The sequence below is a fragment of the Pteronotus mesoamericanus genome, unplaced genomic scaffold, assembly GCF_021234165.1.
Source record: "Pteronotus mesoamericanus isolate MK-2021 breed Mesoamerican mustached bat unplaced genomic scaffold, CSHL_Meso_final contig_59, whole genome shotgun sequence".
Classification (NCBI taxonomy): Eukaryota; Metazoa; Chordata; class Mammalia; order Chiroptera; family Mormoopidae; genus Pteronotus; species Pteronotus mesoamericanus.
Genome location: NW_026555206.1, coordinates 4,037,407 through 4,058,488, shown reverse-complemented (window position 1 = coordinate 4,058,488; position 21,082 = coordinate 4,037,407). Strand labels below are relative to the sequence as shown.

Sequence of the window (21,082 nt, the reverse complement as noted above, 5' to 3'; positions counted from 1 at the left end):
TGGGATGTAAAGGAAGAGGAGCCAACTATGCAATGAGCACTCTGGCACAATGAAAAGCCATTGAAGGTTATAAGCAGGAGAGTGACACGATTTGATTTTCATTTCTAAAAGATTATCCTCCCTGCTACACAGAAAATGAGTTAAAAGAAAGAAACATGGACACAGGGGAATCAGTTAAGAAGCTATGTAGTAAAGAATCCTGCCTAGATGAGAAATAATAGTGGACTAAGTAGCTTGAAGTAGATGGATAGAAAGGAACAAAAGAGTTTAATACCTGTTGGGAAGACAGAAGCTATAGCACTTGGTGATGAGTTAAATGCAAAGGAAAAGAGAAAAGGGATAGATGGAAATCAAGAAATGACTCTCAGGCATTTGGCATGAACTAATCAAATGATGCTGCCATTTTCTGGGATGGAAAGATCAGGGGAAAGACAGAGTACGAAGAGATTCCAACTTTAAGTTTCCACGATTTTTTTTAATACGAAATTCCACCAAAACCTCTCATGACTTATTCTCTGCTCTTTAAAAGGCAGTTTGTGGAAGGGGTGAAATGTTTTAAAGGAAACTTGGTCAACTGAAAAAACTGAAATACAAATGGTAGCTTAAATTACTGTATCAGTGTTAAATTTAGTCAAGTCCATACTGTATAGTGGTTACAATTTTTAAAAATCCTTATCCTTAAGAAATACATATAGAAATATATAGGAGTAAATTGTCATAAAATATGCAACTTACTCTCAAATGTTTGGTTTGTATGTGTCACACAGAGAGACCATATATACATATACAGACATTTGTATAGGCATATATATGTATTCATGCAAGAGAGCAAATGAGAACCAAATGGCACAAAACATTAACAACAGGTAAATCTGGATATAGACTACTCAGATATTCTTTGCACTATTCTTATTCTTGAAACATTTCTCCAGGTATGAACTTATTTCTAAATTAAAAAGAAAGCTGTCAGTCCTAGACTTCTTTTATTCATGCTAAATAATTTGAATTTTTTTCAACTCATATCGTATGCATTTCCCATCAACCAACCATCTTGTCTTTTCCTTTACCCATATTACTGTCCCCTTCAGGGAGACAAGGAGCACACATGATCACTCTATAAATAGACGGCATAACAAAAGGTAAAGACTATAACAACAGGCTTCTGTAATTTGCAATCTCATATGAAGTATAATGTCTGTATCTCTGCTCCCCAGAATCTACTATGCCCCAATCTATGACAGGCTGCTAGATGACAGCTCTTTGCTTTTGCATTTTCTCTTCTCATGTAATATATAACAATAAATCTAATTGTAGAATTAGCAAACTCATGTTACATCTGCCTGAATTAAGTGCTCTTCCCATATGCTTTCATATCTCTCTGGGTATAGCAATTATCCTATTATTTTATTTTTAAAATTACATGTACATGTATTCTACTTTCTCTACTAGACTGGAACTCCCTGAGACGAAGGACCACAACATATTTGGGTGTTTTTAAATTCCTAAAGACTATCATAACATGCAGCAAGGATAGTCAACAAAACTGAATGAATGAAGAAATAAATAAAAGTTACTGAAACATATAAATATGTTCTGATTGCAGTTTTACTAAAAGGTTTCCTTTTGGTTTTCTTTTTGTTGTGTGTTTATTTGTTTTACCTTGGACATAGCACAGAAGTCTTACTCTAATTCCATACCAAAGGAGACAAGGATTGAAAATACCAATAACACTATGCAAAATCCCAAAACTGTGCTTACCTAAATAATAATTATAATTTTATAAAATATAATTGAAAAAAGTGAAAAGGGCCCTAGCTGATGTGGCTCAGTGCACTGAGCATTGGCCTCTGAAGCAAAGGGTTGCCGGTTTGATTCCCAGTGCAGGGCACATGCATGGTTTGCAGTCCAGATCCCCAGCAGGGGGTGCGCGAGGTGCAACCACACATTGATGTTTCTCTCCCTCTCTCCCCGTTCTTCTCTCTAAAAATTAATTAATTAATTAAATGTTTAAAAAAAAAGTTAAATGGTATCTTGGGCTGAGACCTGAGTGTCATCCAAACCTTAAAATCAAAGTATATTTATATATAATCTATCCTAGCCACTGGTCAGTACAATGAAGGGAACACTTCAGTAACAAGAAAATATATGTCATAATATTCTAGACAGAACTTTGTTCTCTATTTTCAAAGACTCTTTAAATAAAATTATGTAATGAGGTAAGAATATTCACTAGTAAACCAATTAAAAACTAATCATTTTACAGTGAGAGGGCTTTTCAAATGCTACCATTAAACTTGCCAAAGAGAATGTGATTAAATGAGAATATACATAAAGTACTCCAAAAACAAAACTATAAAGTAGAAATGCATCTTTTCCCTAAATGACTATACAATAACACTTCAAAATGTTCCACTATCAAATGTTAGAATACCACATGCTTAAAAAATACTTCACAGCTTATAAAATTAACAAAACTGAGGTGAGTCCCTAGAAGGACCTGATCCTCTTTTGGCACAGAAAGGGCAGAACCGAGAGATTCAAATCCAAACATAATGCAACACTGCTGTCCTTCTAGTCCTTTAGGAACTAGCTTTTCCTCTGTTTCATGCCTGGTACTGACTGTACAAGTCTATGTGTGGTTTATGATTGTTTCTTACCTGCCCTGGTAAGAGCTTCCTGATAGTTGGCACATTATTGCTGTGTGCTGCCCAAAGTTACTGCAATAGACTCATCGAGAGTTACCCAAATGCTGCAGCTGCCATCGGGGGAATGCAGGGGGGAACGCATCAGGGGAACGCATCAGGGGAACGCATCAGGGGAACGGTGGGCAGTCCAGCTCAGCTGCCATCAGATACTTGCCAATAGGAAGCAGGTGACTCTAATCACCCTCTTCAGCACTCTCCTACTATGAAGAGGAGAGTACAATGTACGAGTATCCTACTCAGTTGGGTGCTTTGTCTACATACTTACTGTCTATTTTCCTAGTTCTCTTTAGAGCTTCCAAATTCATGAAATACAAAACACAGGTCAATTTGTAATAACCCTCAAATTCACCGTCTCCTCCAACACTGCCTCATTTCTCAATCTAGAATCTTACCATCTCTAGCTAGTATTCTAGTATATGTCCTAAAGTCCCTACATTCACTTTCTTCCCCTTCAATCTATCCTTTACACTTTTCCCTGAGTTAATATTTAAAATTATAAATCTGATCATGTCACTCCAATTTAAAATCCTTCAGTGGCTCTCCAAATGACAAGTGCCATAAAATAGTACTATCAACAGCAGCTGATACCTATTGAGCCCTTGTGTGCTGGCTACCTAGATTATACCATTTAAATCTCACAACAATGCTACATTGTAGATATTTTTATTATTCTTATTTTGCAGAATTAAAGAAATTGAAACTTGTAAAAATCACAGTCGACACATAGACAGAAAGCAAGCGAGTTCAGCTAAGATAACAAAGGCCTTCAAAATCTATCTCTGGTATTCCTTGGCAGCTACTCTCTCCCACCACTACCCAACGAACCCTGCCTTCTATCCTTAATCACACTATGACCTTTCGGGACTCCTTATCAGAGCACATGCTACTACTTTGGCTCAAAATGCCACTTACCCACCTTGGTCCACCTTGGGAACTCTCTCTCTGAATCTTTTTCCTTTCTTTTTCACCATCTCCACAGGTGAGTTCATAGGCACAGCAATATAGACTAAAATGATACACACACTCCACTCTCAACTTCAAAATATTATAATACAGAAGGTTTGAATAGATCTTCCAACATTAAGTTACAAATGAGAATCTAGTGCCAGCCTCAGACCCAAAATTCATCTGAAAGCAATAATGTAAATATACTTCATACTTTAGCAAAATAGTCACAATTGGTAAAATTCAATTATTTTAAAATGTGTTAAGTAATTTAGAATATAAGGGGCTCAATTTTAAAGTACTTTCTTGTGCAAATTTGAACTTTTTAAAATGTTACAAGGAAGACAAATTCTAAAATCTATTCTTTGCAAAGCAAAATAAAAATTCAAGAAATTAAGAGCACTTGTATGATTATGTCTGGGTTCAGAAAAGAGTGATTCTATATACTAAACACCCTGTGGTCATGAAACATATTAGATGATGTAAAGATACAGTGATTATATTATCACATCTGAAGTCTTACCACATTAGGCCAGTATCTGCCAGGAACATACAATACTGGTATCAGGAGTCTCTCCTGGGTATTAACCGAAACTTAATAGCATCTCTTCAAAGTACTACTCAAATATATTAGCTTACAATTCCAATACTAAAGCTCTCATTTCTGTCTATTCAGTCTCAAGATCTTTCTCTAGTTAACTGCTCCTACCTGGTATTTGAACACCAAGCACCAAGTACTGTATCACTTTACTTTCAAACTTTTAATTCCTTTTCTAGCTCTTTAAAAAAAAAGTCCTCTAAGATCATTCCTGCCACTTATCCCAGCCCGACTTCATTTTCCATGTCACTTTTTTTACTTTTTCCCTCTAATCCTTATAAATCATACTCTTAATCCTTAAGCAAATTCCTTATAAAACCATAATTATTTCCTAATCATGTCACCTAATAAAAATATTTAGGAAACTGACCTTTAATGGATACACATGGATTAGTCTATAGTTCAAACAATATTCTAAGGTGGCGCATCCGAAACTATTCTGCCATCGGCATTCCTACATAATATAACCAACATGCCATTTCCTATAGAATATACAGAACCAGGCAGAAGACTTATCTTAAAGGGGCTTTTTACAATGGTCTACTCAGGATATTATAGCCTGGCTCAAGGCAACAGTAAAGGGAATGGAGAGGAAACAATAAGGGATAGGAGAACAGAAATCAAGATGACTCCTGGATTTATAATTTGGGTAACTGAGTGACTAGCAGCATCATTAATCAAGACATGAAAATGAGATGAATACATGCCATCTGGAGAAAATCAGGCACTTAATATTTGATACTCTAAGATGTTTTCTACTAGACAATATGGTAGGCATTCTATGTAGCAACCTAAGGACTAGAAGTCCTTAGCAATAAAATGGCCTAAGGAAATGAACACAGAATGGAAATAAGAAAGCATGGCACAATGAAGGGAAAAAAAAAAAAGATGTCAGCCTGAAACCTCAAGAAACATGAACCTTAAGGGATAGGAGTCAGGAAAGACAGCTGAGAAAGAATAGGTTAAAAAGAAAAAAGGAAGAGGAAAGAAATAGGAGACAGTGATGTCAAAAAGACAAAGGAAGAAAAGGTATTAAAAGCATGAGCATGACCATATAGAAAGTTCACAAATAATTTAAAAATTACGTAACTATGACCAAGGATAGATACAATTTCAGTAAGTAGAGGAGACAAAAGTAAAAACACTGTTGGGAGGGGGTATGACTCAAACCAGGCAAAAAGGTCAATTATGTGAAGTGTGTTTACAACAGTAGGTAGAAGAGTTTTGCTGGAATGGAAAGTTCACATAGCAGAAAACAAAAAAGAAAGTCTAGGCCAAAGGCTTTGCAGTCCAGATTTTATTCTATTTTGGACTTTATTCTGTGAGTAGGAAAAAGAAAGACAGGTAGCTTTTTCTTTTTTTTTTTTCCAGACAACTACTCTGATGACCAGCACCCATGATGAACTAGAATGACGAGAGTTAAGGGAGGCCAACCTATTAAACAGTCTTAAAATTATCTAAACATGGTAATGAGAGCCTAAAAGAGTCTGTCAGGAACGAAGTAAAAATTAAGGGATACATAAAAGAGATATTTTCTACTCCAAGGGTGCCCCATATTTTCCCCTATGACTATATTATTATACTCATCACACTGTATCATAATCATTTGTGGAATGGGGCCCTCTCTTTTTCAGCCTTTCATCATTAGTACTAAGAAATCAGAAACACCATTTGTTGAATTACAATAGAACTCAGTAATCATAAGATACAGAAGTGAGACTTAAAGATACTGTACATAAACCTAAGTATTGTATCTTATAACATAGTGATATAGAAAATACTAATGAAGAAGTCAAGATCAAATTTAAGGAATTAATTTAAGATAGGTTTAGGGTGAAGAGTGTCTAAGGTCAACATCCAAATAGAAATGCCAAAGAGAGTAAAATGATACCACAGAGGAAAATATTTGGACTTTTAGACAAAACTAGGTTTGCTATATACACATACAATAAAATCAAATCTTATTTGCTCATAAGAATACTTAATAAAATATTAATTTCTTAAAATACTTTGGGGTCTAACTCTGTCTTAAACATGTTATCTGAGTTGTTCATTTGTATATTTTTTACAAATTAAATTGACATAAAAGCCCAACCAAATAGGTAAATAGGTAAATCAAAACTATGTCAATGTTGAATAATTATTTGCTTTATTTCATCACGCATTCAACGAAAATCTGAGTGATTATAAGTTTGTGCTGGGGCAAGGGGAGCTAGACACAGAAGCAAATACAGTAAAATATAGCAATTACTACAATGAAATAATTGCAAAATATTATAGGAACACAGGGAACAGAGAACAGAGAATATAATGGAGGATAGGTAGAAGAATCATTGATAAAAAATATGTCTAAAAGCTTCCCTAGAAAAGGAAATATCTATATTGAGCTCTTAAAAAGAAGGGATTTAACAAGATAGCTAAGTTGAATAGTATTCTGGAAAAAAGGAATAGTATGTGCAAAAGGACAGAGATGTCAAAAGAGTTTCTCGTCAGGATAGAACCATAACAGAAGATGAGGGCCACGGCTCCTGGAGGGCTTTCTGTACACTGATAAAAGAATTTGATCACTCTCCTGTGATCCCATGGTAAGAAACATCAGATGTGCAGTAGAACCCCCTAGGAAGCACTCCAGACCCCCTAAAGCAGAAAGCAAGCACAAGGAAATGGGCAAGAAGCAAAAAAGAGGGCAAAGTATCTTCCATAAACAAGAAGCCACAGAAGATTTTTAAGCAACAGCAGAACCTGATGAGATCTGTGTTTCAGAAATCCAAAGTCAGTAGCATGGGTCAGTGATTAAGGGAAGAAAATCTTGAGGAAGACCAGTAAAGAAGATGAAGAAGGTACTGTAATGAGCCCTGGAAGGATGGCTCAGTTGTTTGGAGTGTTGCCCTATACACCAAAAGGTAACAGGTTCAATCCCCAGTCATAGCAGGTACCTACGTTGCAGATTCAATGCCTATGGGAGGCGACCAATTGATTTCTCACTCTCTCTCTCAAATCAACAAACATATCCTCCGGTGAATACCAAAAAAAAGTTCCTGTAATGATGCTCCAACACTAAATATTGACATCTACTTACTCAAACATAAATGAACCACAGAAAAAGGCACATAAAGTGCTCTAACTGTAATATGGGCTTTCAACTTAATTTTCTGAACTCATCTCAGATAGCAACTCAATAATCAGAAGCAATTACAGTACAAGTGTGGTCAGGTACATTAGAAAAAAAGGAAAAAGAGTGGCCATCAAATTTTCCTCTTAAAAATGCTTCATTTATACTTTAAAATGTTTTTAAATATATTTTTTTCTTTATTAAAAAAGTACTGATAGTAAAACTACCATAATGGACAGAGATTACCAAATCAAAATTTAGAATCTACCACTGGGCAAGCACTGTGCAAAACTGCTGAGAACGATAAACAGGTAAAAGTTACCAGAGAAAAATAGGAGAGGGAAAAACAAAAACAAAAACCGTTAACCCATTTCCTAATAATTCATAAAAAAACTGTTACTCACATATAAAAACTACAGTTTGAACTGATGAAAATTCACCAAACTTGGGGGAGGGACTGTTCTTTAACACCTCTCCCAGTCAGCCATTGTCTTCATTTGAAAGAAATAGGTTAATATACAAGGATATATGAATGATAATGATAGACCTTGGGTACACATTTTAGGATAAAGTTAATTTCACTTATTTTTCAAAAATATGGTTCCTATAATTTCTTCTCTCTCTCTTAGATTGTTCCATCAGCTATAAATACTATCTATTTATACAAATATACTAGAAAGGCACCCATTAAAAAAAAAATCCTTGACTCAACATCCCCTCCAGCTATCATCCTATTTTTCTCAGCTTCAGTTTATAACAAACTCCTTGAAAGGACTTTCTGCCTCCAATTCCTCCCCTAAAGTTCTCTCTTAGCCACACTCCAATCAAGTTTTATCTCCACCTCTCCACCACAAACAACGTGTTAAGGTTATCAATGATTTTCATACTGTTAAATCTAACAACCACATTTTGGTCCTTGACCTGACAGCATCATACATAGCTGATCACTTCCTCCTTCTAAAATGTTTCACTTGGTTTCAGTGGTACCATTCACTCTTAATTCTCCTCATTCCTCACTGGGTGCATCTTAGTATCCCTTGCTAGCTCTTGCTCTAACTCTCCCCTCTATGCCTCTCTCTTTCCTTCTCTTTGTAAACATTCCCACATCCCACGGCAAAGTCTTAGGACTTCTCCAGCCACACTCGCTCCCTAGATTATCTTATTCAGTTATCACATCTCTAAGTCAATGACTGAAAATGTATTATCTCTAGCCCAAACCTCTGCCCTGAACTGCAGGCTCATGTATACCCAGGTGTCCAGACAGTATCTCTACTTGAACTGCTAACTTAACGTGTCCAAAACTGAACTCATTATTTCCACCTAAAAACCTGCTTATCTTGCAGCTTCCCCATCTCAGTAAATGGCAGCTCCACTCTTCCACTTTTTCAGGCAAAAATCCGTAGCCCATATTCGATCCACCCTTAAAATCTGTTGGCTCTGCCATCAAAATGTGTACAGAAGGTGAGCACTTCTCCCAGTCCCTCCCTAAAATCACCATCCTCTCCCACCCAGGATTATTGCTGGAGCCTGCTGAAGGATCTCCTTATGCCCTGCCTCTAACGTTCTCTAAAAAGCAGTTGGGAAGTCTATTTAAAACAAGTCAAAACCCTTCAATGGCTTCCCATCTTCCGGATAAAAGTCAAAGTCCCACTGGCCAACAGGGCCATATATAATCTATCATGCACCCTTCTTCCATGCTCTCACGCTCCCCCACCCCCACCACCTCATCTTCCTCCAATCATTCCCCTCAATGCCTCCACAGAGACACCTGCCACTCTTCAAACAGGACAAGCATGCTTCAACCACAAGACATTTGCACTCTTATTCCATCTTCCTCAAATGTTCTCCTCCCTAAAATCTGCTCAGATTAGATCACATTATTACTTCTTCTACATATCTGTTGTAATACCATTCATCACTACAGCCTTCTCTAACCACCTTATATAAAACAGCGGTATCCCCCTCATATGCTATTTTCACATTATTCTGCTTCGTTTTTCTCCACAGCCCTATAATAGGAGACATATTACATATTTACTTATTTCCTATATGTTGTCATTAGAATGTAAGTTTCATAGGGCAGAAAATGTGTTTTCCTCCCTATACTACTACTAGCAAGCACTCAGCAGATATTTCTTGAATGGACAGATGACATGCATAAGGAAAATCCAGACTCAGTAATTGGTCTCAAAGTCTGTGTTGAGGGCATTTACAGTGTATAACATGTCCTGGAAAGAAGCTGATTGCAAGAGTGGCCACAACAGTGGCAAAGTGTCCAACTCTAGCTGAAGCCAATAATAAACAAGGGTTGACAAGTCCAGACTATCCTGAAAATGAAGAAAATAAACTTGAAAAAAATTTAAAATAAAAATAAGGGAAAAAATGGCCATCCCTGACTCCACACTTCCTGTAAAGAAATACCACCTAAATATGTTTCCTGTAAGCTGACCTACCAACTCTGACCAAAATATCACCAGACCCATTCTACACACTTAAATAGCTATTATGAAGAGTTCCTGCTTTTCTAAGCTACGATCTTCAGAAAAAATTTTAACTCCCAACCCTAACACTGGCTGCCAAGACATAATGGTCACAGAATGCTCTCAAATTTCTCCAAAGCACTCAGGCTGCAATCAAATATCATTAATAAGATAACAACAATTCAAAGTACCTTTGGTGTCTGCCTATCTTCACTGTCCCTAGTGTATTCGCTAAGGGCTCAGGGTTCAGGCATCAGAGATTGTGATATCTTGGTATGGGGGTAGTAATGTGGGAGGGAAAGGGACAGAAAGAGGGACAGGGAGAAGGTGAGGAGAGAGAGGGAGAGACAGGGAGAGGGAGAGGGAAAGGGAAAGGGAGTAAAAGAAGGAAAGGGACAATGAGTTTTTTTTAAAAAACAGGGCCTAGCCCTAGCTGGTATGGCTCAGTGGATTGAGCACTGGCCTGCAAACCAAAGGACTGTCAGTGTATAGGGCATATGCGTGGGTTGCAGGTCAGGTCCCCAGTAGGGGGCGCGCGAAATGCAACCACACATTGATGTTTCTCTCCCTCTCTTCCACTCTCTAAAAAATAAATAAAATCTTTAAAAAAAAAAAAAATGAACAGGGCCTAGATTATCTTTTGCATTTTAAAGAGAGGTGGATTGCCAGGGAATAGAAAGCATCTACTAAAACATGTCACCTGAACTTACCAATACCAGACACTGAAACAGATCACAGAAGGACCAAAACCCTGAGAGAGTCAGCATTCCATTCTCACACACAAAACTGAAACCATGGGGTAGGAGGCCAGGCCAAACTGGACAGCTGGGATAGGAGGGTGGTGACCCATGGAAAGGAAGGGATGCAAGGGGTAATTACCCACGTTTTGTTTTGTTTTCTTTTTTCTTCTTATTGTACTAACCAGGTAGAGAGATTGGGCAGATGAAAACTGGGAAGGAGGAGGCAGAGAGTGAAGGGTAAGGATGCTCTGAAGTTACTGGTAGCAGAACAAATCAAGCAGAAATTCCTTTTCTAAGGAACATGTCTTTGAAAAGCAGACATATGAATTAAGTTAGGAATTGACCAAAGAAATTTAAAACAAGCCCCCATACCTTAGATAACTATAGACCTGTACAAAAGAGAACAGAAATTCTCAATTATTTGGAATAATGGTCCTGTGGCATTGTTAAAGCCAACAATCCTCAAAGATGATCCAACTATATTTAAACTAACCTACAGATCAACATGCAAAAGTAAACTGGTAAAAAAAAAAAAAAAAAAAAAAAAATCAGATTTCATGCACCTAGCCTTTAAGAATCTTCTTTCCAATGGCTCCAAATCTCAAAATAACCAATTAGAAGTCTTGAAGTCAGAGAAATAACACTGAGGGCACTCAAAAGCAATCAACTCAGCAGATAAGAGCTGAAAACTCAGAGATTACACCTAACATACTCTGCTTGAGCAATTCAGTTAAAAAGAAAGGAGGGTTCTAATTGGGTGTTCTTATTAGGCTGAGTCAAACCCCAACATCAGTACCTGTCCAAGCAGATGTCAGAAGCTAAAAGAAGTAGAGGACAACAGGATATACTGAGAAAGGGAGGAAGGGGGTGCTGAGTGTGTAACACAGGAAAACACAGTTTAGCTCTATACAACCCCTGGTATTAGTATATCTAGGACACACCAACCAGAACTGTTTGTAGCCTGAGGTGGCATTCTGTGTTTACGTCTTTGCTAATACTTCCTGCTCCTTAACACTACTCCCCCATCTGACACTGATGCCTCTACCTCACCTCCCTGACAGCTCCTCTTCCTCCATCCACTCTGGTGTTTCCCACAGGCAGTTCAGTCTCTTGCCCTTTTCCTGTATTAGTTCATCCTACATTAGCTCATGCCTTCTTCTGAGTCCTGTTCTTGACAAGCACATAATCCAGTGCATGAGGTAGATATGTCACTAGATTGAGTACAGTACATCATAGTCAATGCTATAAAAAAAAATACGACAAATGGCTGTGAGTGCATATTCATTCATCTCTCATTACTCCATTTGATATTTTCCAAATCAACACTCCAGCTTCCCACTCTCTTGTAAGTCAGTTACTAAGTATCATATCTTTCCATCATATCCCCTGATCTCCAGAACCACCTTGCAACTCAGGCTTCATTTCTCATATGACCTATTGCAACCACTGTCTATCAGAAACACAATTTAACACATTTTCACACTGTTGCATCACCCATCTCCCTAAAAGACATACCATATCTTCCCCTTGCTTTGAAACATCTAATATCATTCCAATGACTAACAGATAAAGTTCAAATCCTTAGCACAAAAAATAAGATTATATAATACATTTTTCAAATACAGCCTTTTAAAAGTAGGAAGATGAAGTTCCAATTTCACTTCTTACTGGCTATTTTACCTTTGGAGTGTCACTCTTCCTCTCTAATTTTTCCCATTTGCAAAATGGGGACATGAAAAGAACCTACCTTTCTTGGGGTTGTTATCAGAAATAAGAAAGCTCATGCCAAACACCAGCACAGTACCAAGCACTCAATCAATATTAACTATTACCCTGGGATGTCTCATCTATCCAGAATGTCTCACTCCCCAAAGGAAGCACATAATCAAGGTGTTACTTTCATGTATTTGAGAATGATTAACAGTAAGAGTTAAATCGAAAATGGCCTTCTGGTTAATCCTGAACCAACAAAAACTTCAATTAACCAAAATATTGCTTTCATGAAAATTTTGGTTTGTCTAAATTTACTATCATTTATTTTAAAAAATCCATTTATTTAAAAAATTACTACATTAGTTTTGTTTTGTTTCCTCTTCAAATTCAGGAAGGAAAAAAATAATACCTTATCAATGGAAACCCACTTAGATATTTAAAAATGTGATTCTCTATAGTTTAAAATCCACATGAATTAAATTCAATCTCAACTGCAGGCTTAGCAATATTTTGCTAAGATATATAAAAATAACAAAACAAATTCTAGAAATTTAAGAAAATAAGTGTACATCAGACGATGGACAGTCAACTACTCAGACCTCACAATTAAAAAGATGAAATGATGAAATTTTTTTAAAAGTCAACGATTTTAATCATTTTTAAAACTGCAAAGTCTACAATAATAAACACAACAAAAACATACCAGAAACATATTTCAAGGAATTAATGTATTTATGATATTAAGTGCTAATAAAAATTACTAAGAAGATCCCAGTAAATTTATTATGCGCAAAGGACAAACAATTCCAACAAAGGAGAAAATAAAATTAGGAAAATACTGCATTTGCTTTTCTATTGTAGACAGTATGTTAGACAACAGGTACCCTCATACCCATTTTTAAATAACTTTTAATAAACAAAAGCCTATAAAGGCATAATAAAACTGTCACAAAACTGCAGGAGGCAATGTAAATCAATACAACCTTTCAGAAATCAATTTGGCAATATTTTTCAAAAGTGACAAAAAACTTCATACCCTCTGACCTTGTAATCCCTCTCCTAAAACTTCAGCATAAAGGAAAAGAAAAAGGAAGGACAGCTACATATTAACTTCATTACTTGCAAAACCGGAGGCAAATTAGATGTACAATTATTAAAAATAAGAAATTTAACTCATCACAATAATATAATTTAAATGTATAAAAACTTTAGCAAAAAGAAAACATTAACTATAAAAGCAAATATTAAACATTACATTTATGCTTTATCGTATAAAATCATATGGTGAGAAATAATTAAGAAAAAAATTGAAAGTCTGATATTTTTTTAAATTTCTTTGACCATTAAGTTGTTTGTAAAATAAAAAGCCTGTTGGAATTGATCAGGCCCACCACAGTAAGTACAAATTTTAAAATTGATTTTTCAGAAGCATAAAACCACAATTATAAATTTTTTCCCCAAAAAACCTATCACATAGAGTAATCAGATAGGCTCTTCTCACATTCAGAGCAGCCATACATGTAATTTTAGCCATGCTATTAGCCAGCTGGAACCTTGTTATATTAAAATCTCATTTTACCATCAAAACATAACTGTAGGTATGATCTCCATATGGTGAGCAGAAGCCATTTGCTATGGGGCACTTGGAGACAGGGCCTCAAGTGCTGAGGTTAAAAACTATCGGACCAAATGGAATGGTGAAGTTTAGATTTCTCCTATATCCCCAAATGAATTATCATGTTTCTTAGCCACTCAAAGGCTAAGCATTCAAGGAGGGAGAAAGTGCAAGCTGATTTGCTCTCCCTCTTGAAAATTGAGAACTTTCTCATTTTCTCCCAAAAGCACCATGGACTAATGAAAAATACACAAGCATGAGATCAGGACATGTGGGATACAGGTGACTCTAACCTCAAGCAACGTGTCCTTTCGGGCTTTAGTTGTTTAATGGGTAAAATTTTAAAAGCTGAACCCAATAATCTGTTAATGCTTTCAAGTTCCATAATCTATTAATTTAATAGAATTAAAATCACCCATTCAATATTCTTACTCAGATTGTAAAACAATTATTAAGTCTTAGAGCTAGGAAACTGGGGGCAAAGGTAAAATACATGAATGGTCAAAAACCTGGATCATATCCTAGCTATGCCTCTTTCTATATAACCGCATGATCTCGGGCAAATTATTCTGCTTCAAAATCCTAAAATCAAAGAAGTAGTAATCCTTACTGTCATACTCTTTTATTCTTGTGTTAAAAAACACACTGATTTATTCTGTCATAACAAGGGTTTCCTTCCTAACTAGAAATAATAATTTTGACTTCATTCTTGGAAATTTAAAAGTACCTTGTTTGTGCATTCATTTCTTCCAAGTTTTCTGGTATTGAGAGGAGTAGTTAACACATTTGCCTATCTTAAAGTTATAGTCAAGATTGAAAGCATTCCTCAAAAATGTATTCAATAAATAGCTTTTGAGCACCTGTGCCACACAATAGCATGTGCAAAGGTCCCTTTCCTGAAGAAGCCCAAAAGTCTAGTGGAGACAAATCATTAACTACCAACTGACAAATGCTAGTATAATGCACTATCAATTGGATTAGTCAAGACAAGTGGGATAAGATGTCTGGACAAGATTCAGTGATACTTTGGTTAGGTCTTGAAAGGAAGTTGTTTACTAGGTAGAAAAGAATTCTCAACTGAGAGGACGGTGTAAAACCACAAAGGAAGATGTCATTTTCAGAGACCTCTATGTAGTCTTTGTATGAAGAGGGCAGGCAAAATGATAGAAAATGAAATTAGAAACATACACAAGTACCAGAATTGTGAAGGACTTTGACTTTTTTATCAGATACAGATTATGGACAGTCACTGATGGACTTTTAAACGTGGAACCAAAGTCCCATCTTCTACCATACAGTCAAAGGAGTTGAGTCAAGGCAATAGACAAAAAAACGCAAGTCTGGATGTAGAATGGTAGAATAAACTGTGTTTATTTAAATGGCGAGTTCATGCTCTCAGGATGGCTTCCATCAGTTTCTTACGATGGCATATTAATACAACACTCAAGCAAAACTACTGCTAAAAGATTCAAGAATGTGTTTTTTTAATCTAAAGACTTTTTAACCTAACGATTCTTTTGAAGTCAATTTTGTTGATAACACTAAAGATCTATATAATAAATTAAGAAAAGCAAACAGTAATAACATCTGAGAAGACTTACTTCAGGTAAAACATTAACAAATGTTTAAATCTTTATTGTATATTGATTTTGGATAAGACACGTTTTGTGCCTATCTTTTGCAAGAGGAGGGTATTTATTTTAAATTCTTTTGGTTAAAGAAGAGCTGTCTTCATAACTAATCCCTTTAGACTAGTTTAAAGGAAGATTTTTTTTAATGGCAAAACTAATAGGTCCTGTTATATTTTAATGCTCAGGAAAAAAGAAAAAGGATGTATTTTCAAATTGTTATTTGGAGAAGCCTAAAACTCTGTTTATTTCACCAATGAGAGTGAAAAATGCATATGCCAATCTGGGACCACTTAAAGAGTCCCTACCCAAGTAATTTCCATAGTGCTAAGGCCTAGTCTTGGAACAGCATGCCTAATTGGCTGGGTAGCCTACAAAGATGAATTTGCAATTATTGAAATTCAAACTCAAGCTTAGCCACCAACGACTACCTCAAAGAAGTCATTCCTCATTTTACTTTGACAAAGAAAAGTAGGTACATAAAATATATTTGTACTATAAAATATCAGATGTCTAAAAAGGAGAGAGAAGCACCTGGATCTATGGAAACGGTGTGGTTCACCAAAGTTTCATCTCAGGATGTGTTTAGGGTGTGTCTTTGTTGTGGCCTAGTAATAACCACCCTCCCCCCCCCAAAAAAAAACAGTCATTGGGGCACCCCGGTACTTTCCCCTACCAACCCTCAGAGCATCCTGACTCTGAAACCACTGGGTATCTCAGCCTCGCCCTGATTTCTCCTGAGGCAAAGGCAGCAGCCCCAGCCGCGGAGGCCCCAAGCGCTCCTGTCACAGCCAGTGGGCTGGGGGCGGGGAACGTCCGCCTCCCGGCTTCACGCGTGTCTCCCCACAGGAGGCTCGCTGGGGGCTCGAGAGGGTCAACCCAGAGGGCAGGAGGCCGAAGGGCGCCAAAGCCTCATCTCAAGCACCAGGGCCCGAGCAATCGGACCGCGCCCCCTGCCCAAGGAGTCGCAGACGCTCTCCCAGTCCCGCCCCGACCCCGGCTCCAGCCCCGACCCCAGCTCCTACCTTGCGGATGTGTCCTTCTTCCTCGGCTTTGGCCCAGCTACTTTTCGCCCAGAGCCCTACGGGCCCAAGAACCGTAGGTAAGGGGAAGGGCCGCCTGTCACATCCCCGCGGGCCTCGGGGCCCGATCTGCAGCAGCCAACATCGCGCCAGTGGCCAGAAGGAGCGTCAGACTCCCAAGCCACCGCGCCCCCTCCCTCAGCCGGCGCCCGCCGCGACTCCGCCCTCCAGAGCCCTAGCAAGGGCGCGCGCGCAGCCCCGCCCCGGACGCCACAGCGCAGGCGCAAACCCTGCGGGCCCACACACTCTCTCTAGTACCGCCCCTGCCGCCTGACTCAAGCCTCAGCCCACCTCTAGCCCCGCCCCTGCCCTCTCCCCAGCCTTTCCAAGGCTCCGCCCCCAGGTCGACCCGCCCCCCTCCCCTGACCTTGCTATTCTGCCCCCTGATTCACGTGTTTGCTCCGCCTAAACCGCGACTTTAGTCCAGAAGCTGACCCGATCTCTAACCGGCTTTGGGGAGTAACATGTGCTGTTTGACCTAGGTCAAACCTATCAACCCACCTCCTGACACCGAAAAGTTACTGGTAGACTTAGCTTTGGAACTGACAGGTGCTCCCCCACCTTTTGTTGATGTGCACACCTCCATCATTTTGTGCTTGCGAATTCCTGTTGCCTGCCTTCCACTGCTCTGGGGTATGCCTGAATCAGACACCCTGCCTACTACACCAAAATATGAGTTGAGATCTTGCTGAGCCTGTGGAAAGGAAAGAGCAATCCTCTAAGTGCTAAGATTTGGAGCAAATCCATGATGCCTTCAAACCTGGGTTCCTTTCGCCAAGAACAAGGCCCTCCCCTTTGGGGATTCTGTCACCCACAGGAGGTCTCCCCTTCATTTCTTCTTGATGCGTAGGCCTGCCTTGAATGCCCTTTCCCTGAGGGCCTCCAGGGTATGGCTGAGTGTTAAAAATCCAGACTTCCCTTATCTGGAGATAAACCCGTTGCTCCCTAACATCCTTGAGGCCACAAATGAATAACATTTCAGGAGTATTTCTTGAAAAGTATCCACTCTTTCCATATCTGCAGATCAGTGACAATCCAAGGAGAAAGGGAATATGACGTACCAGGCTGAGACAAGGGTCAAGCCTGACATGTAGAACCATATTTCATTTAATAGTATACTTTTATATTTGGAAAATAAAGTGTCATTTTTAATATTGACCTCTAGAAATAAAAATTGAAGTTCTTGGGTGATAAAATGCATATTTAAAATTTTGAAAAAGAGTAGATCTAAACACTCTACAATTTATCTTTTGATTAAGTCGTATCTTTAGAAAGGCAAACACCAAACTGAAACTTTGACACACCTTCAAGAATACCCCTCAAGCGATGCATTTACATAAGCTTTGGGATTTATGCCATCAGCTAAATTAAGAGATATTACAGGAGATGTCTCCCCAAAGCTTGTCTTTGGGAATTGAGGAAGATGCTACACACTGAACAGTCTCCATGTAAAGATCTGGGAAAGGAATCTTTCAGTTCCCAATACCAGAAAGAGCAATATGCTTCTCTATTCTGCTAGGTAATCATCTTGTGACTCCTGGAACACTTGAGGTGATGGTGTTTTCTTTGGCAGCTTTTAAGTACTAAGTCACATTTCCTTCTTTCTCCTTCTCCTCTATAAAGGTTACTGGATGTTTGCTACGTAATAATAGTTTCCAGATTCTTTGCTATTTTGTCTTTGTCCCAATTTCCTCATCTCTTTGATTATTATGTCACATTAATTCTATCAGCTATGTCAAATTATATGGAGGGAAAATTTTAATATTAAATACAAATATATATCCCTATTAATCTAACCTCTGAGGGTCTGAAGATTATTTCTAATTAAGGTTAAGGATGAGAGGGCAGACCAAGCTAAGCAGTGCTTTACAAACTTTAGCATGCATCAGAGTCTACTGGGGAACTTAGTAAAACACAAATTGCTGGGTGCCACCCTCACAGTTTCTGATTCAGCAGGTCTGGAGTAGCACTCAAGAATTTGTATTTCTAATAAATTCCCCGGTGAACAATACCCCAGGGACCACACATTAAAAACCATTGCACTAAAGTACCTCTTCAAGAGTCTATGCTGTAAGCATCCAAATCAGGTAGAAGATGACTAACTCCCAGGAGTCCTTAAAGGACTGATGAGAGTGTCAGATACTGTCCAGTGTACAGGTTTCACAACTGTGACAACCTTCATCAACAGCTAGGTGGGAGAGATAAGAGCTGAGAAAGTCAGGGAATGACCCCAGCCCCATGAGCTGAGAGAGAAGGACAGAAGATGAATAGTCAGAGTCAGATGGTATAAATTTCTATGGTGGGAATGATTATGGCTTAACAAACCCTCCTTGTTTTTTTGTTTTTTGGTTGGTTTTTTGTTTTTTGTTGTTTTTTTTTTTTTTTGGATAATCCCACTGGTATCAGAGCACAGAGACAAGGAATCAGATAATCTTTCAGAATCCAGAATATACAGGGGGTGATGCTTCTGATTTACAGACATCTGTATGGAGATGAGTCTAGAGAAGAGCTAGAAAGCCTACTTACATATTTTCACCATGCATTTTTTTGGTTACATTAAAAAAAAAATCTCTATAGTATAATCATAATAGACAAAATAAAGAAAAGACTTTTCTCACAATTCTCATACAAGCATGCTTAATACAATCACAAAAGTATTTCAGCATATTTTCCTAATTTTATAGACATTCTTAACATGTTTTATTAGTTTGGAGATAATGTTCCTGGGACCTTTTTGTATTTCTGTCTGTCTGTCTGTATGTATGTATATACTGCTTAAATAATGCAAATTTATTATCTTTGACAAGTTATTCAGTATCATTAATCATCAGGGAAATGCAAATCAAAACCACAGTGAGATATCACCTCACACCTGTTAGAATGGTTGTAGTCTAAAAGGGAAGACATAACAGGTGCTACCAAGGATGTGGGGGGAAAAGAACCTTTGTGCATTTGTGGTGGTAATGTAAATTGAAGCAACTACTATGGAAAACAATATGGAGGTTTTAAAAAAAATTAAAAATAGAACTACCATATAATCTAGTAATCCCACTTCCAGTTATATACCCAAAGGGAAAGAAATTGTATCTCAAAGAGATATCTGCATCCCAATGTTCATTACAGCATTATTAACAATAGCCAAGACATGGAAATAACCTAAATTTCTATGACAGATGACTGGATAAGGAATATTTGGTATATATATATATATATATATATATATATATATATATATATTACAATAGAGTATTCCTCAGCCATAAAAAAGAAGGAAATTTGTGCTAACAAGGATGGACCTTGAGGACACTATGGCAAATGAAATATGTCAGACAGAGAAAGACAAAAGTTATATGATCTCATTTATATATGTGGGATCTAAAAACAGCCAAATTCATAGAAAAACAGTGTGGGATGGTGGTTTCCAGGGGCTGAGGATAGGAGGGTAATGTTGGTTAAAGGGTACAAACTTCTAGTTGTGAGATGAATCCATTCTTGAGGTTTAATATACAACATGATGGCTATAGTTAGCAACACTGTTATCAGATAATTGAAAGTTGCTATCAGAGTAGTTTTAATGTTCTCACCATAACAGCAACAAAATGGTAATTATGTGAAATGAAAGATGTGTTAACTAACATTAATAATTGCAGTAATCATTTCACATATGTAACTATCAAATTATCACATTATATACCTTAAACTTACACAATGTTATATCAATTCTACCTCAGAAAAAGCTAGGGCAAAATAACAAATTTATTATGTTAAAATTCTGATTAAATACTCTCAAGCATTCATCTAATAAAGCCACTGTTAAACATTGCTAGGCTCAGGCAAAAAAAAATTTTGGAGGTCAGAATTTTAATTTTAATTTTAATTTAGGATCTTATGAGACTAAATCTCCTTTTCTTCAGTTTTTTAAAAATGAATGCAGTTTTCTTTCTTTTCATATGGCTATCCAGTTATCTCAACACCATTTATTTTAAATGTACATCCTTTTCAAAAAAATGATGCTAGAACCACTAAATATCTACATGGAATAAAAAATTAACCTTGACATCCACCCAAAATTAAATGTGAACATTGAAATAACAAAGCTTGTTGTAAAAAAAAACAAGAGACAATGTTCACAATTTGGGATAAACAAATATTTCTTAGAACCCAGAAAACACTAACTGTTGGTGGCCTTATTAGACTGGTGTTAGAATGGTGGATTCAGCAACCTTGGTACTTGAGTTCTGGCTAAAAAAGAATTCAGAGTCAAGACTCAAAATATAAGAGAAAGTTTATTTTAAAAGTCACAGAGGTAGAAGAAGTGAGCCATAAAAGGAATTGGCTAAGCAAAAAAGTTACACAGGCAAAAGATGAGCACTTGGAGCTTAGCGGAAAAAGAGAGGCAAGGAAAACACACCTTCAGGAAAGGAGAGAAGTATGAGGGAGAAAAAGGAGAGGATGGAAAAGGGA

At 37.5% G+C, this 21,082-nt stretch overlaps 1 protein-coding gene across 4 annotated transcripts in view; it reads right to left on the bottom strand.

Annotated features, from left to right (window-relative positions):
* Positions 1-16,792, bottom strand: part of CCSER2 (coiled-coil serine rich protein 2) — a 212,363-nt gene extending 195,571 nt beyond the window's left edge. For all 4 annotated transcript variants that reach the window (XM_054580458.1, XM_054580460.1, XM_054580459.1 and 1 more), the window contains exon 1: positions 16,562-16,792. The gene's annotated coding sequence lies outside the window, so the exon portion shown is untranslated. The remainder of the gene's footprint in view (positions 1-16,561) is intronic.
* Positions 16,793-21,082: the final 4,290 nt, after the last annotated feature.